The 18,332-nt window shown below is 38.4% G+C and overlaps 1 long non-coding RNA gene across 1 annotated transcript; it reads right to left on the bottom strand.

Moving 5' to 3' along the window:
- Positions 1-10,898: 10,898 nt before the first annotated feature.
- LOC122846124 lies at positions 10,899-16,529 on the bottom strand. The gene is made up of 3 exons (XR_006373187.1): positions 16,398-16,529; positions 15,356-15,431; positions 10,899-15,265 (listed from the first exon to the last, which is right to left on the bottom strand). It is a non-coding gene; the product is annotated as an uncharacterized LOC122846124 (long non-coding RNA).
- Positions 16,530-18,332: the final 1,803 nt, after the last annotated feature.

Raw genomic sequence — 18,332 nt, forward strand, 5'->3', positions numbered from 1 at the left:
CCATAATAAAGAAGAAGGTTTTGAAACAACAACGTATGTGTGCCTTAAACCTAAACCTTTTCTACAAGTATGTTGAGGGTAAACTGTCCAAAGTAAGTCGTATTCTGGAAAAACAGTAAGAAAATCCCCATCTATTTTGTTAAATAAATTTCTTATTAACTGATTTAAAGAGTTTTTGAATAAAGCATGAAGTGTGGCCTTTTGATTAGTCTGAAATAAAATAAGTATGAAAGAAATTATGAAATAATGCATTGTACAACTCAGCACACTACTTTTTCAATACAAAATACTACTTTTAGTGGAAGTGAGGAACAATATGATGCAACATAAAACAAATGAAACATTTAACTTTCAATCTAAAGCATAGAAAAAAATAGCAAATTTTAGTTTGATAAAAATTTAAATGAAACATTTAGACTTGAATTTCCTTTAGGGCAAAATCAGAGCTCCAACTTCAAATGATAAAACAATGAAACAATATTTGACAACACACTGCCAAGATAAGTTAAACATTGTGGCTGTACAGTCAAAATTACAAATTATATCTGAAGAACAGAAAGTGGGACCCTTAACAAAATTTATGCTATAAATTAAAAGAGATGTCTAAGATTATACTGACCTTTAAACCAAAAAAAATCTCTCAAGAACACTCCTGTTCAGGGATAAGTTGCCTTCATGCCTGTATAGTTTTTTGTTTGTTTGTTTGTTTTTGCGCGGAGGGGCAACAATACTTATAGCCTGGTTAGAAAGTTCTCACTAACCTATAAGAAATTCCACTCGAAGTCCATGAGGTTTTTTAGCAGAGTTGAAACACGGGGGTTGACAGTGACCAACTTCTTTTGAACAGTATTTCCTGTCCTCTTGGAGACGATCTTGCCACAGCTGGCCTTGGTCCCTCTTTCAGGGTTGATATCAAGAAAGCGCCTGAAAATGCAGTAATTTCAGATTAGCATATGATGCTTAAGGAGTTAGGGTTTAAGGTGTGTTAGGTGGGAAAAGGGGGGGACGGACAGGCGGACACAAACCTTACCTCTGGATGAATTCAAGTGTACAAGCAGCCTCTTCTTGATATTGTAGATTAAAGATGTAGTACATTGAAAACAGTGCAGCAAGCCCTGTCACAAAGGTTGGTTGAATGCCCTCACATACAATATGGCTCTCAAGACTGATCATCCAGTGCCCAGCAGTCACATGGTCTTTTCCACCTGAAAAATAAAATTAAAAAAATTATAACAAGTATTGTGACTTCTACAAATTACCTTTACCATTATTTCTAAAACAACATTCATTTAAAGATATTGTGTTTCATGCAATACAAATAAATCAAAACCTTGTGTCATCTGCATGTTATTGTATCGTATTGTCGTGAAAATCTTAAACCACAATTAGTTTTGTTTTTCTTTGCAAAGTTATGGCCATCTTTATTCATTCTCCAGTTAGGTCATCTTTCTTAACATTTCTACTGACAACCTAAGAACGTATGAACTAAATCTTAAAAAAAAAAGAAAAAAAAAGACGTTTCTACAGGCAAATAACTAAGTAACAATGAAAACGGATTACTTTAATTAATTACCTTCTTATCTACAAGATATATCAAAAAATGTTATGCTAGCTTCCTTATTACAGCATGAAAGATTAACTAAGCTAGTTAGCTACTAAGTTAACTAAGTTAGCTTTAGTAACTTTAAGCAGTACAGTCTGCTTAAAAATGACAACTGTATGACAACATCATCTAACAAATAAATTATGCTCCAACTTACCGGATTGGCTCATAAAATGCAGGATTCAAATGGATAGTCCTTGTAAAGAAAATTCTAGAGGTTGCTTCCACATGTCACAACAACGTGTCTTCTTGTGAAATACAGTAGCGTTCTGTTTAAAGAGAGTCTCCTTGCCGTTGAATCTAACATCATTCCCAAAATGCAATGCTACTCACAGTATATTACAGTATTTTATTAAAAACAGTAATAATTGCCCAGAATGCATTGTTTTTCACGGTGCAGTACCGTTTTCAATAGAAACAGTATGATACTGTTCAGTTTTGGCCGTTTTTATACAGCAATTTGTTACAGTGTATATATATATATATATATATATATATATATATAAAATGTTGGTGTTTTTGTTTACTCTTGATAAATCATTAAATTGTGACCTGATGTGTCTTTTCAGGACCGACAAGCTGCAGTGCCCGGCCACTCCTGCACGTCTCACTGTCAAATCCTGCCTTGCCTTTGACCTCTCTGCCCAGAGCTGACCCCATGCCTGAAGTTCTGTACATTCACCCGTTCACACTGTACCTATGTGTATGCTTTTATTGTTTGGCTCCTGCCGTGTTTCTGTAACCTGATGGAGGAGGGGCGACTTTAATTCTTAACTTTCCACCCCCAAGGTAAGACTGAGAGGATAAGAGAAGAATTTACCTAGGTCTCAGTGTGTGCTGTGTGAGTGTGTGCAGGGCGCTCGTGTCAGTGCAGATCTTGGGTTTGGCCATAGAGAATGAATGGGTTTAGTTCTGCGGCCAGACAGAAAAATCAATGCTTCATATGAGGAGGCTGCGGGGGTTAGGCCTCCGTGTTCATGTCAACAAGGCTATTGGTTTTCTTAATACTCCAAAGTTGGCGTTTCCCCGCTTCGGGAGGGCTGCTGAGGTGACTTGTGTGGTCAAAGCTTAACAAAGGGATCCTGCCTTCTAGCCCTTGCTGTACACTCCAGCAGAAGGAAGCCGAGCCAGGATTAATTACCAAGTGTGCCGCCTGGATATTAGTTGCTGTTTTCTCCTATTGTCACATGGCACTGCTGGACTGATGCTATTGGAAGGTGTTTGTGTGCTGCAGAGCACTGGGCTAATACTGTTAGAAACAGTAACATGGTTAGGTGTAATAGCAGTGGAATGATAGTGTGGCGTTTTCTCTGCCCCTCAGTCTGGCTTCAGTATGGTTCATTAACTATAATAATAAATCATTACGGATCTATATAGGAATCTAAATATAATAACAGAAAAATAGAGAATCTTTGGAAAAACTTTTTTTTTTTTTTTTTTGGTACATGTCCTGCCAAATGAAAACCAAAGTCATTTCAAGGTAATTATACAAACAGTTCAAATTCTAACTAATTGCATTTCAAGTTACTGTGAGGGTTATATTCAATCTAAAGAGAGCAATAAGATCCAACTAAAATTATATTCCACAAAATTCACACTAAGGCAAAGTACTAAAAAGATTCTCTCCTATTTCTCATCCTGATTAAGCACCTGGCAACAGTAGAGAGTAATTATTTCAATTTAACAGGAAAAAAAAAAACAAAAAAACGAATTATATTTAGGCTCAGTCCAATTTGTACAGACCGAATAGAGGGTTAGAGGACAGGAAAGAGAGAAAACAGAAACACAAAGCTAGAAACAGTAATAGCATATAATGTTATCAAGAATAAAGGAAAATAAATGTTCTAAGTGCATCTGGTCATCCAGCAGTCTGGAATGAATAAAAACATAACTAAATGAATAGCCTATTACACATAATATAACTGCCAAATTAGAAAGTTTCAGGTGTTACATTATAAATAGACATTGTATCCGCCTTCCTAATTAATACACGTCCCTGACTTCACAGAAGAGAAGTTTGATGACTGAAGCTTCCAAGCCAGAGTGAAGTTCTCTGTCTGGTTAATATGTAAGAGTAGGTGGAGCTGAGCACTGACTCCACGGTTTCTCACACTTACATTAGAAGCAGAAGTCAAATCATCCATGAAAATCTGTTTACTGCTGACTGTAGTTTTCACCAAAGCTGCTTCAAATAGACAAGAGTTTGTTTCCATGTGGGCATGTGTGAAGGCTCATCTGAACTCTGGTCCATCCAAACAATTCAACCTAACGTCCAAATGAACGCTGCTGCAGTTTGTTTACAGAGGGAAGGCAGCCAGACAATCCAGAAAAAAAACGGCAAAACAAAACAGAAAGTGGCACCTCTTACGCATATGATTTTCAATCGTAGGTGATACAAAAAAAATAACATAAAAATCATAATTTCAATTTCTTTTGTCTTTTCTCTGAGCTGCTGTATTCCTCTTCCTTATACTGAGCAACATGCTGGGTCACTACTGCTCATATAGATCAGCTGTTCTACGTTCAGCAGTTTTGTCCTCTTTCAAAAACGTTTTCTGAAAGTGAAGCAGACAAAATGAGGGTGTAAAATGTTTCCACGGAACAACTCAGATTCCGCAGAGTTGGGTCACATCAAGAGCGTAGTTATAGGGCTTTCAGGGAATCGTTCACAGTCATGTAAAACATTGAGTGAAGGTCAGCAGACAAAGCAGATGCCTCATAAACGTATTAAGCAGCAATACTGGCACTTGATGGAGGTAGATATGGGTCTCTCCCTTTAAGTATTAATACTTAAGTATATATATGGTGTGTATGTGTGTGTCTGTCTTCATCCTCTGTAAAAACCAGCTCTTTTTAAAGCCTTTTCTACTCCACTGTACACTGCCCATCTGTGGTGATGATACAAAGGAAGCGGCATGTTCAATGGTGGTGTGAGGCTATTACTTAAAATTTACATATGTTTATGTCTATGCTTGTACTTGCCAATTTTGTATGTATTTGTTCAGATAGTATTATTACTTTATACTTAAGTATTAATACTTATATTAAGGACTAATACTTAATATAAGTATCAGTGCTTATATTAATACTTATCAATATACATTTTAATATTAGGTATTACTAATACTTAATAAAATAATCAAAGGTACTTTTTACCTCTCAATATTGAAGTTGATACTCTGAAATATTTCAAGTATTAAAAAGTCAAAAAGTTTGACTTTTGATTCAAGTTAAAAACAACAACAACAACAACAACAACAACAAAACAATTCATAAGGTACCAAACAGTTTTTCAGAACTAAAAGTAAAGTAATTGCCTCTCTGTATAAAAGGGTTAGAGTTATCTAATCAGGAAGCCCGTTGGTTGATTGGTTGGTTGGTTGGTTGGATGGATGGATGGATGGATGGATGGATGGATGGATGGATGGATGGATGGATGGATGGATGGATGGATGGATTGATGGACGGACGGACGGATGGATGGATAACCTTGTTCTACCCTGGCCACAGTCCATGTAATACCACTGGAAGACCTGTGGGTATAATGTAGTTCAAACACACTTATGAAGCCATTAGGAAAAACCCTGTAGGATGCATCCAGAGTAGGATTGATGACCCTCTTAGACAAACCAGGAATGGTAACAGATCTGGGATAACCAATGGTAAAGCTCTACCTGCTATGTTGCACGTTATCTTGTGAATGTCAACTGTAATGCTGTTTGTCACCACAAAATCTCAACCTAAAATGATTAGCTTCATCCTCAAGTCATACTGTTTCTGATGACTTGAGGTGTGTGGCCGGGTGAGTGTTTGTGTGTGTGTCATGGGCTTTCTGCAGTAGTTAGAGTCATGTAAATGGAGCAAGGGGGTCCCTTGTGACCCCAGATAGAGGGACTAACCATTTCCCTGTGTAGAGCAGACCTCACTAATGACTGAGTCCCAGTGTCAATGGAAGCCCCTCAATAACAACTGATACATACATTTTCTCTACATCAACCACTCATGTAACGTCACTAATGACTCATGACAAGCTAAATAACCCGAATTATTGAAGCGCACCTTTGAAAGTGTAACTTTACAAACCACAGCCCATATGACCGTTACTGTATTATCTTCATTTCTCTTTGGAGGCTGGTGTACATGTCTTTCTACTGCTGCTTTAAACTTAAGTGTAGTTAATAATTGTGAGTTTGTGTGTGCAATAATAAAACATTCTCACATGCAGTTTTCATTACACCAGTCCTGAAGAGGAGTAACCTTTTATTTCTGCAGATTTTTTTACGATCCTGCCGCGCTCAGGCACACACTTGCACACATAGCAGTTGTTAGCGACGCCGGCCTATGGACAGCAAACCTATAGGGAGCGGTCTGTGGGCTGGCGAAGGCAGGGCAAACCCGGCCATTGAGCATTGCTCACCCAGAGCAATCGGATGAAAACGCAGTGCAGATGTAATTTGTTTTCAATGGCTGTTTCAAAAGAATAATTGTGGTGACACTGGCTGGTCGATAATATGGATTTTTGTTTTCAAGTGTAGTGTGTGTGTGGCGCTAAGAGAGCATAGGAAATACAAAGCTGTGGACCCAAATACAATAAAAATGGATTGTGTATGTGTGTGCGGGCGTGTGTGTGTGTGTGTGTGTGTGTTTGTAAGGGTATTTGCAGGTGTGGTAACCATCACTTGGCCCCAGACATCAATGGAAGGATTACTAAATGTGTCCTATGGGCTTGCAATAGGCTGATATTCCCTCCCTCACTGTTTGTCTTTGTTTCCTCTTTTTATTTAAGGGAAAAACACAGACTTGGTCTGAATACACTCACTTAAAATAAAACACAGCACACTGTGCAGAGTAAAAAGTGAAACTAATCACTGCACAGGAAAATCTGTCAGGGATGGAAGTCCCACACACAGACTGAGACAAAGCATCCCTACCAGGAAATAAAATACACTCATACTCAATATTCATCTATGAACCATTACCCAGCATTCCAAAAATATGAAAATGCAACATATGTAGACTACAGCCTGAACATTGACTTACACCTGGCAAAAACGTTTCTTCTTATGACAATGATTATTTCAGATTTGAACTTTCTTAGTAACATTATACTTATATACAGCAGCACTCTCTCCATGAACAATGTAACACAGAATTCAGATCTTTGAAGCTGTAAATTTAATTGTGCCAAATCCAGCAATTACAGGATGTCAAACGTTAAGCTTTGCCTTTTAGAGGGAAAGCAAACAAAGATACAAACAAGTTTTCTGTTCAGCCTGCAAAATGCAGGAGAAAATAGTTTGTTATTGCAAATATTTTTTCAGGGGTGCATATGTAGTAGTCTTCTTATAGACATACATTTCAGTTTCTAAATTACTTTTAATTTGAAGCTTAAAGTATTTCCAATTCCTAAATATGCTTTCTCATTTCTAACTTGGCGCCTCCATAATCCCAGTTTGTCTAAATGCACCTGGCAGTTTAGGCAAACAGCATGGTGGGTCCGGTCGCCCTGCAGTGTCAGAAACTGATTCAAGGATCCATAATCCTGTTATTACACATTGACTTTATTGAATTAATAGCACAGGTTGAATCCAAACGAGGCAGCAAACTAAACTGACCATGACAGTTACAAAGTGAAAAAAAGATGACCACCTACATTCACACACTCCTGGTGTGAAGCTGAAGCTCACTGTGAAGCATTTGTACTCTGCTGACTTTGCTAATCCTTAAATCATCATCAAATTTCAAAACTACATAAAAGGTTCATTATTGAAGACAATTAATGTTGAAGCAAAAGTGAACTGCAGCTTCATTTTTGTGATTATGACCTTTCAGCCTGGTATTTCTCAACTAACACAATTATACTGTTATTTGTTTTCCACTGTGCATCAGCAAACAATACACATAATTCATCAAAGTAAACCTTTTTTTTTGACAGCAGATTTGTCACTGCTGATTTAAAAACTGGAAATTGCAAAACTGTGGTTTTGGTTCTTTGTATTGTAATCTATATTCTTATTTCTATTTCTTATTTAGGTTCACAATTCTGCGACAGACTGGTGACCTGTCCAGGGTGACCTCGCCTCTCGCCCGGAGCGTAGCTGGAGATAGACACCAGCAACCCTCCTGACCCCATTAGGGACAAGGGTGAACAGAAAATGGATGGACGGTTCACAAATGTTGAGAAGTGTAAAGTTAAAGTCTGCACAATCATGTATGTGCACAATATATTGGATCCAAATTATCTTTGCAATATCAGTGTGTGAAATCCCTCGCTGTTTTGAGGGACATTATGTTTCCAGCATCAAGTTTTTATAGCCTGTATGTTGGCAATACAGTTGATAATTTGAATAGACTAACTGCCTGTAGTGCACACAGTGCAGGTATATTTTGAGTGGCTGTCTTACTAAAGCTCAAAGAAGATGGAGGGAAAAATGTTTTATGTAAAAAAAAAACGACAAAATGTTCAATTAAATAATTGCCATTCCAATCTTACACCAATAACGTTATAATTATATCATTGATGTGATATTATTTCTCTCTGTAATTTGGCCCAGTGGTAGCTTGTCATTCACACAGCAGCTTCAAAAGTACTCTCTCCTGTGTGTGGCTCTGCGGTTAGGGCTGAATCGCTGCTCATCTCCCCTCACTCTACAATCGTCCTTCCCTCCATTGTAATCCTCTCCTTGGGCACATCTCAACCCTCTGCTACCTGATAATGCTCACTTTGACCGTTTGCCAAATCAGACGCTGCTTTGCTGGAAGATTGCAGAGATTCTAATTCGTCAAAGGAAGCAGAGGTGTGTCTGTATGTGTGAGTGTATGGACATTGGCTGGTTTATTAGAGGGGTAAGATTCTGTGATATTAAATGACTGAAGGCAGACCTGGATGGCTCACCTGGGTTTGCTGGAGAGGGAAATACAGTAACAGGCCATTATTCCTCTATAGTTCAAGCCTCTGCTCACGCTCTCCAGTTCACCTCCCTTCTCTCCTCCTCCTATCTCCATTCACTATTCCCTTGCCGCGGGTGGTCACCGGAGACCAGGCTGGTGCTGATTTATTCCCCCTCTCTCCTGTCCTCTGCCTCACTGCTTCTGCAATGGAGAAATTTCCTTTCTCCATTTCTCGCTGCTCAGCAGCAGCAGTGGTACTAAGGAGGGGAAAGCAGAGAATGAGAATAGGTGGACCAACATTACAACATCTACCTCCCTAATCCACTGTCCCATGCTCTCTACTCCCACCAGGCAGCTTTTCTCTCCACAGCAATGTCTTTTTCAAAGGCAATCTGGATGTGGTGGATACAGAACAAATCTATAATGGTGGATAGCAATGTGTCTCTACTGATATCTGTATTTATGGGAACAAGTTCCCATTTGTTCCCCCCAACTTAAATATGATGAGACTGCAGACAATGAATCAGGGCCATAAGCTCACATGGTTACTAATGTGCATGTTCACATTGTGGCTGACAATTAAAAGCCACAAGTCATAAAACCCACACACCAGATGTTTCATCCACCGTGCAACAATCTTTTACTTCAAATTTGAGCATTATTTTAAACACTAAATTCAAGATAATATATTTACAATCATTTACAACTGTTTTATTCACTTTCAATTTACACAAGGCAAAATAATTTAATAAGCATCTTAAAAAAACTCATTTCTGTTTTATTCAAGATTATTTCATGATTTACAATTAAGAACTGTTTTTTTTTAACTGTCAGTAATTTTAACCATGGCAGTAATGGGAGAAATCTAGTCAATGCCATGGACATGTCTATGGAAGCCCATTTCAACCATGTAGGAAAACAATAAAAGCTCAAAATGAAGTAATATGGTGAAGTCATAACTATCTTAATTAGATTTTTGATTCTCATAATTCTGACTGAAACTTGAAATTACAAATGTAATATTCATAATTCTGACTTTAATTGTCACAATTATGACTTTAAAACACAGAATTATAACTTCAACATTTATAATTGCAACTTCCTGTTGCACTCTTTTTTTCCACGTTTGGTGGAAATGGGCTTCCATACATTCACACACCCAAATATCAACTACCTTGGTTATAGGTAGAGCAGTCTGGCTTCTGGCTTGACTTTGTGACAGAGGAGCAGATACTTGCTGAGGGTCCCTGAGAACCTCAAGGTCTCAACTTTTCCCTTTGCAAATGATGTTGTTCTGTTGGCGTCGCCACTCTAACCTTCAACATGTGCTGGTACAGTCCACAGCTAACGATGAAGAGTTAACTCTATGTCACGCTTACAGTGTTCAAAAATCTGCTGCAATTATAAATGTACTGGAAATTTGAATATTATCTTAAATGTTCTGCATTTCTTCATATTCAGACTTAGATTTGGGATTGGTTGCTACAGCAGGCAGGCAAAACAAGGAACAATGTGACAGCATCTTCACTTAACAAAATATTGCATAACTATATCCCAAAAAGGCTGATCAATGTAGGCCATGGTTACAAACTAGTTATTATCAGATTGTAAATTACTTTCATTACATGCCATATGTTTGGTAGGGTAGGTTGCATGGGTGGAGATCGGCTCTGACTAGCTGTTTTTCCATTACATATGTGTGAAAATCTTTCACAACTGTATTGCTTCCATAAAAAAATTATAAATAAAATTTAAATCACACTAAATAAGTTTGTTTACTTATGTAATCATTAAGCCCTGCGGGCTATATATATATATATATATGTGTGTGTGTGTGTGTGTGTGTGTGTGTGTGTATATATTTCTGTGTTTATCATCTATCAGCCAATCAGAGGAGGAATTGGAGTCTTAATCAGGCATTGGAGCATCAAGTCCTGCCTACTTGGAAGTGGTTATTAATGCTGCATTTTTGGGAAAATGTAGTCAGTGATTTTAAAGAAGAGCTATGGATTTAACACTTTTTCTGAACCAGTTAATGCTGTGAGAGTTCTGATGGAGCCGGCTGCTCATTATCTGAAAAAACCCAAAAACAAAGCATCACCCTTCTACCTCTTCCTGTTTTCTTCATCATTTCCACCAGTAGTAACATCCTGCTGTTGATCATGTGACTCGTGGTGCAAAAAAAAAAAAAAAAAAAAATGAGTTCCCTCTGCAGTTTTGTGAAATAGATCTGTTTATTTACAGCAGGGAAACTCGAAAAAACTCTCTTGAAATTTCTATGTTTTTTCTAAACTGCCATGTTTTCATTAAGCAAATTTAGTTTCACATTTTCAGTTTGTGCAAGATCATGGTTAATGGAAACACAGCTACTTATATTTGGTTTTCACTTACACAACCTGCTGTTTACAGACAATCCCCAATTCCCTAGTGGGGGTCAGTCTATTCTCAGGTTACAGCTATAAGCTTATCTTGCTGCAATCAGCCAAAGCTCCAGATGACTGCATTTCGTTTTGATCAGTCAGATTAAAGCACACAAGCAAGCAGTGCAAATACATTTACTTCATGTTGGCATGATGAATCCAACATTCCACTGGCTCCTCGTAGTCACCCATTCAAACGGAATAAAAGCTGCACCCCCGAACATCATATGTTAGGGATGATTTGCTGGACAGGAAACGTGACAATTTCCAGAGACTTACGCCGCACATGCTAGCACTGAAAATCGGGCCTGTTATGGCGGCTGCACGTCTATAAAGATTGCTCATCTGGTGGAAAATAGCCACCTAGGCAGGAACAGAGAGCGTGATGCAGAAAGTGTTGTAAATACTCCGGGAGATATATGAGATGAGATGACCTGGGGACTGTATAGCAGTGGGCATGAAGAATCCAATGAAACAGTCTCTATGAAGGGTCTTTATGGGGGTGGGGGGGTACAGGGATTATTCTTGTTAAACAAAAGTTCAGCTTGTCATGAGCAAACATTATTTCACTAAGCATATAAAAACAGTAAAAGCAGCCAGGTCTGTAGACAGTTAATCAAAAGAATCACAATCGAGAACTGTTGCCAGGAGGGAGTGATTCTTCTTCCTAACTCCTGTGTGTAATGTGAGGAGAATGTAGGAAAGGTTGTCATAAGAACATTTGATCCATTTTATTTTCTTTTGGAACAGTTCAACATAACATGAATTTAGAGCATACTGCAGTCATATCCAACCGTCCAACTGTCTGAGCACTTTTTTATTTTTTTGGAGTCCTGTTAGTTCACTTCCCTCACTCTCTAAAGCCCCCCGACCCAACCAGACACCCTTCCCTCAGCCACTTTTCAGCCCGTCTCTTTCATCTTCCTCCCACCTGTCCCCTGAGGTGAAGGACACTTCCAGATGAAAGAATGGAAGGAGACGAGTCACAGCGAAGACAGCTCCTGTTCCTCTGCAGCCACCATACCCAACACTGACCGAGTGGCCACTATCTAGTAGCTTCACACTGTTCGTGCTGCACACGCACACGCACACACGCCCTCACACACTCAGCTCCGTTCTGTCACCTTTGGTGCTGTCACCCTTCAGTGCCATCTTCTCCAGGGAATGTTAAATGAGTCAAACTGGCAGCGGAGGAAGAAAAGACTTGACGGAGAAGAACATCAAGGAAACTGCGGCGCTGACTGAGAGCCAAAGGACGGCGTGGGCAAAAGCCTTTGATATGATTCCGACACAACAAGCCAAATCACTTTTACGTGTGCTAAAAGGTTTAGGCTGGACACAACAGAAAGAAAACTGAGAAGGCAGAAAAAGAGCACTGCTGATGACTGTATCTGCATTTCAATTAACCATTAAATTGTGCCAATTGAAATTCTGAAAAATAATTTGCCATAATGGAAGCACTGCAATTTCAGAAAAACTTTTTTCAAAATGTTTTTGTGCTAGAATGTCATGGTTTTTCAACCGTGAATAAACAGGTGTAGTAACAAGGTGTTGCTTATAACTGTGATGGGATGTAAAAGGAGTTCATAAATCTTTAAGCTTTTTTTGCTATTGAGACAACTTAAAAAATAAATACCTTTTACAATTTATTAATGGTCAACAGAGCAGAAATAAAATTTCTATTGGTTAAAATCTTCGATTGAGATTATTTGTCTCAATGAGAATTTTTGAAAGACGGCTGCTGCATTAACAGGAGCTTTCTTAAAATAAGTGGGACAAATGTAATGATCTTTGGTTCTTTGTGGGACCGTAACATTTTTGACCAAATGTCTCTCTTGAGTGTCAATCCCTCCTTTAGTCACATGCAAGCACTTCTTGTATAAACTTGTGAACTCATAAACATAACTTACATGATCTTCTTCTTCACTTATAGTTTTTATGACATAGATAAAAAAAGGAAGCTGAACATTTTCAAACCTTGAAACAAGACAATTTCTGAGATTAATCAAAATTTCTGGTTTTAGATCTAATTTTCAAATTCTCAAACTCTGAAATTTTGTATTTTCAAGAGAATTTCTAAGATTTTCTTTTTAAAAAATTCTGAATTTCTCTAGTTTCTGCAGCGGGGCAAAACAGTTAGTTTTTTTCCTAGAAAATTTCTGAGTTTTTTTGGGGGCAGAAATCTCTTCCCAATTTTTTGTATCTACAATGGCCCTAATCATAAGTTTTTTCTTTTTGTCTCATTTTCTTTCCACTTCATAAATCTGCACCTCTGTGAGTTGGTCTATCACATGTTGTAAAAAAAGAAAAAAAAATGAAACAAAATTTTAAAAAGTTCAAGGAGCCCAAATATTTTGAAAAGCTGTGTATTGTAGCACAACCCCTCTCTCCTGGCCTCCCTCTAGTTTTATCTTGGCAGAGTCTTTGTCCAACACTTTTAACACTCAGACTTGAATAGTGTTATGAGTGTCTGTCAGGCTTTTGATTGTTTTTCTTGGATGTCCCAGACAGATTTTGTTGTCAGCTACAAGGTGGTGAGGAGTAGGAACCTGACTTGGCTTTTAGCACAAGTGTAATACAGTCAAAACAACTATTTTTGAATATGCACTGTATGTGAATGCTTGGCATCGGTATGAATTATTTAGTCTCACAACCTCTTCTATACCCTGCCAGTGGAAGATCATAGAAAAATAAGTATTTTTTTTTTCTTTAGTGTGTATTTAATTTAGGTAGAAAGAACATCTGATTAGCAATAACATTAAATCCATTCCACAGAAAAGAGCAAAAGAGATGCTCATATTTCATGTAAAAGTACATATTTATAGCTTTGCTTTGCTTATAACTACTATTTTTATGCATATTGTCTGCATATTTTTTTATGCTCATTTGTTACAACAGTTACTTCACTCTCATTTTTCATCTTTCCTCTCTCTACTTTTTCTCTTCCACTGTGGGTTCCGATCCTCATTGCCAGAAGGTAGCTAGAGAAAATGTACCATTTTAATCTTGGTACAGCACAAAATAGTGCTGTTTAAAGAAAGCCTGCTCCCTGTCAATGTCTGACATGTGTCAGGGATTGTCATGTCATTATATTGTTCATAATTCTTTTAGTGATGGATTTTAAATGTGCATGTCTTTATTCAGGTTAAATTTTTTAAAGCATTTTTGGTGTGAGGTCATCAGACCTGTCTGGAACCCTCAGGTTAGGGAAGGCCAGAGGTGTCAAAATTAATGAAGCTATTGAGGTACATAGAACAGAACAAATAAGTGGTCAGACTGAACTTGGTATAACTGGCAAAGGAACCTGATCATACCTTTAAGTTTCTAGAATACTTTTGTTGGGTAAAGTTGCTGCCAAACAATCCAAAATCAGTGCTTCCATTAAAGATGTGGCCTCCAGGAGTCCCTATTAGTGGACATCAGGGGTGATGGAAGCCATGAAGCTTAAGAAAAAAACCTTCAAGGTTCAGATTTTGGTTGGTTTCTGAGACCTCTAAAGCTAATGACCATCAGTTGATCAGAAGGACTGCAGTCACTGTGGTCACAGATGCAAAAATTCATGTGGAGAGAAATATGAAAGGGTTTCATCTGAATGTCCCTGTCCCTGTTCCCATGGACAGAGACTCAGTGTATGGTTGTTGAGAGAGGAGAATATCTAGTGAACCAGAAGATAACATCATTAGCATTGAGCAACTGAGTGTGTTGTCAAGATGTGTGTCACTTTTTCAAAGATTATATCTTGTGGAGGTTTCCATCCTCAATGGATCCAGGATCACCCTACTGGCCTGGGGACCCCGACACCAGGGCTCCTCAAGTCCAGACCTTGAGGGCTCCTGTGACCAGATCTTGGAAAAGCAGAACAAACTATTTCCTTCAAACTATTAGCTCCCAATAATACGAGAATTTAATTTTAGAACCTAGTAGTGAGATAAAGATGAGATGACATTTTTAAGTGTACCACTTGAATCCAAACTGCTTGCTTTAGTCTTAGTACAAATATAAGGCTACATTCACGTAACAGGTCTTGATGCAAATTCAGATTTTTTTCTTTCTTTTTTTTTTTTTTTTTTTTTTTTTGCTGAAATCCAATTTTTAAAATCTATGTACTTGTTGCAAGGTCTGTCATGCTACTAATTAAATGCAACCTCAATCAAACCTCTGTGTGTGAATGGTTTACGACCCCAAAGCGACCTGCATGACCTGAAGAAGAACCTGGACGTCTCACCGCAGCGCCCTGTTTAGGGAAGAATGGATGCAGCCGTCTATGGATGGATTCTGAAGTTATTCAAAGCCGATCCCCGATCCCAGTTCCTGCCATTGTTTACGTCCAGATGAGCCGCATCTGGCCTTCCTGGAGAAGACGGAATTATGAAGCATGTCTCTCATCCATGACGGAAAAGTCGGATTAAATGCACCATTCAGACAGAAAACGCTTTCAAACCTATTGGATGCATGTCGGATGACCCCATAGTGGAACACATCAGTGTTTTTGGATCAAAATCTGGCAGATCAGACTGCTGTGAAAAAGTCGGATATGAGTCACTTGGTTACCACTGGTCAGAATATGTTGTTCACACACAACCCTGGAGTTTATGTTTAATTCTTTCAATATGAAGGCAATTATAACACACAGGCATATACAGCACACACAGAGCGCTGCAGCAGAAGGGAAGCGTGCAAGCTAAGCTTTTAAATTCCTGGCATGGTAAAATTAAGACTGAGTGCTAACAGACACTCCCAGTTTAACCACATTACTCTTAAAAAATGTTACACAAACCAGAGACATCTCTGACAGCGCAACATTATCCCCCAGTTACAATTAATTACCCACACGTCCTCCCCATGCATCCCATTTACATATCTTAACAAAAGCAAGGGGATCTGCCAGGGGGGGAACACAGGTTAGTTAGGCATGCCAGGAAGCATGCTGTGTGCGTGTGCGTGTGTGTGTGTGTGTGTGTATCTGGATTCCTCCATGTAGCTCTCATGCTGCCCTGTGCTTGATAAAAACCAAACAAATTAATGCAGATTGGGCGCTGATAGCCGACTAGGCCAGATTGAAACTGGATCCCTTCCAGAACTTCAGTTTTTGTTTCATTTTTAATTCTCCATTTAGTGCAGAGATCCTTCCCTCCTGCCTGTGCATCCGCACATGTCGCCAAAAATGCGTGCTGACATTTAGGCGCCGGCTTCCAACAGCCTTTGTCTTTGTGTGTGTTTCCTTTTCCTTCCCTCTTTTTTCTCTCCATTATTTTTACCTCTTGTTTCCCCTCTGTCCCTCATTTATAATAGGAAGAGGGGAGGCTAGAGATAAAAAAAAAAGGCGAGCAGAGAGACAGAGTGAGCGGTCACACTGTGTGATGCTATCTGCTATCCACAACGCATTGCAAGTGGACGCCTGACATGTTCTATACATCTTTCCACTCTGGCGCTCATTAAACAAATACCCGTTGATATATGGCCCTCAAGAAATAAATTTTTACCTCTGTGTGCTGGGGGACCGGCTCTTTCTCTCTCAGTCCTCGCCTCCTCTGGGATCTCCTGTAAAAACACACAAACACACGCAAACAGGGCTGTGCATACACACCCGGACATAAAGTCCAAACAGATAACAAATGTGGCCATGAACACACTTGCACTTCTTTCCCCACACAGGGCAGCTGGGGGTGTGTTTGCTATCTGCTGGGCAAGAGCAGGTACTTATGAGAGCCGGGTGGATACAATGCAGCAGATATGATTACTCGGATAATCTGAGAGCACGTATATAACTATAACAACAACAATAACAACAACAACGGCGGGGCAGATTTACTCTAACCAAAACCTATCAACCCTCTTCTGTGATTTTCGATAAGGAATGATTAGATTGCTTTATTCTCATTATTATTCTTGTTGTTTTCTGTATTTTCATCACTTTGTAGGAAGTTGGGGCTTTATCTTCTGGGGAAATTCAACTTTTTTTTTTTTTTACAACAGTTTTCCTTTTTACTAAGAGCACAGTTTACACCCGTTTTGTAGGTTGACATAAATCACTATGACCTGGATATAAGACACTCACAACAGAAAGTGCTCCTACCTTGGTATACACAAATAAAACTGAAAAGAAAGAATCCAAAGGCTTTGGCTGAGTTATTTAAATGGTTCCTTGTCATAGATTGGTGTTTAAAGAGAGAACTTTATGTTGAATGGCTTGGACAGAATCCTTAATATCTAGCAAAGTAACAAAGATTTCAAAGAATGTACTTGATCATAAAATTCAACATTGTGATAAATTTTAGTCATGATCACTTTTATTATTAAGTTGTATTGTTTCACTTAAGCAGCACATATTTGTGAAAATGGACAGATAAATGATATACAATAAATTACATGATTTAAAACTAACCAGACATGCGCTGAATGATCCATATCTGGTTACTACAAAACTAGGTCCATAATAACAGCAGGAATATTTACACTTTTAATTTGGATCCCCGTGTTCTGAGTTCAAATGCTTTGGCAAAAATAAATAAATAAATAAAAACAACAACAACAACAACAACAACAATAATAATAATAATAATAATAATAATAATAATAATAATAATAATAATAATAATAATAATAATAATAATAATAATAACAGTTTACAGTTTAAAAGCGTTTCAATGTCACTGAGCTTAGTCTACATGTTATGCACTTCCCAGTGAATCATTTCCACCTTTTCTCCTTTGAGAACCACATAGACTGAGCCGTCTGGATTAAGTGCAACAAACTCAGTTAATACACTGAACTTGGACCTTGATTTAAGACTTAAAACCACAAAATGAAATACAACTACTTAAAATTAGAGCTGCTGCAGCTCATTTCATTGATCCGTTTCGATTATCAGCTGATTGTATGCACAACGCCATGGTTTTTACAGATAGATATTAAACATCAGGTCCTCTATAGTAGTTCCATTGAGGGGGACGTAAAAACAGCTATGTGACAGGAAATAATTGAGAAACACTGTGATGAACTTTATTTTTGGATTTTTGACGGCCAAAAAACAACAAACAGATTTTGTTGATCACGATTGAGTTGTAAAAGCAATAAAAGGATAAAACATTCAAGAGAGGTGAGCAGTTCTTACAAGCACTGAATACATCCAGTAGAAATAAGAGATTACTGAACCAGTTCATCCCTCCTTTTGCCCCACGATGGACAGAGTTAGAGGATGAACCTTCGGCCCGTTTGCCCTTGCATGCATTTGTTCAGCGCCTGGTTGCTCTCATTAAAGCTTACTAATGCACTTGTAAAACAGTCAGCAGAAACGATAGATCACCGCATGGGGTAGAAACAAGGTGCTTGTGCGGGGAGGAGGTGTGTGTTTGTAGGCGTGTGTATGTAGGGGTGAAGGGAGGGGGCCTATGAGAGGGAGTGTAAAAGTATTAGGG

This window comes from Gambusia affinis, linkage group LG02, assembly GCF_019740435.1.
Source record: "Gambusia affinis linkage group LG02, SWU_Gaff_1.0, whole genome shotgun sequence".
Classification (NCBI taxonomy): Eukaryota; Metazoa; Chordata; class Actinopteri; order Cyprinodontiformes; family Poeciliidae; genus Gambusia; species Gambusia affinis.